Source organism: Sciurus carolinensis, chromosome 2 (genome assembly GCF_902686445.1).
Source record: "Sciurus carolinensis chromosome 2, mSciCar1.2, whole genome shotgun sequence".
NCBI lineage: Eukaryota > Metazoa > Chordata > Mammalia > Rodentia > Sciuridae > Sciurus > Sciurus carolinensis.
In genome coordinates this window covers 168452229-168452963 of record NC_062214.1, presented here as the reverse complement: position 1 = coordinate 168452963, position 735 = coordinate 168452229, and positions in this window count along the sequence as shown.

The window sequence follows — 735 nt, the reverse complement described above, 5'->3', positions numbered from 1 at the left end:
AGCAAGGCACTACACAACTCAGTGAGACCCTGTCTCTAAATAAAATACAAAATAGGGCTGGGAATATGGCTCAGTGGTCAAGTGCCCCTTAGTTCAGTCCCCGGTAAACCCCTCCCCCAAAATACTTTGGCTTTCTTAGGGAATGGTCTTCAGATTTCGGGGATCACACAACTCTGATAAAGCTCAGGTGACTGTATTAATTAGGCTCTTCTTGTTTGCAAGCAACAGAAAACACAATAAAAAATGTCTTAATAAACTGGATATGGTAGCATGTGCCCCAATGATTTGGGAGACTGAGGCAGGACTATAAGTTCAATGTCAACCTCTGCCATTTAGCAAGACCCTGTCTCTAAATAAATAAATAAATAAATAAATAGAATTGGGATATGGCTCAATGGTAAAGTGGCCCTGGATTCAAACCCCAGTACCAGGGGAAAAAATTTTTTTTAAAAAAGATCTCAATAATAAGCAAAGGCAAATGAGCTCATATAACAAGAAATAGTGATATAGGTAGATCCAGCGCTGGTTAATTCAGTTAATTCAGTGACTCAACAACTCAGTAAGGGACCAAGGCTGCCTGCCATCATTTGCTTGGCCACTCTGGTTTGGTCCTCAGGCCAGTTGCCCTCATGGTGCCAAATCAATGCCTTAATTCTAATGGTATATCCAGACATGGAAAAGCAGTGGAGCTGGAAGGATTGCATCTTCCTGTGACTCTATTTTTAAAGTGAGAAA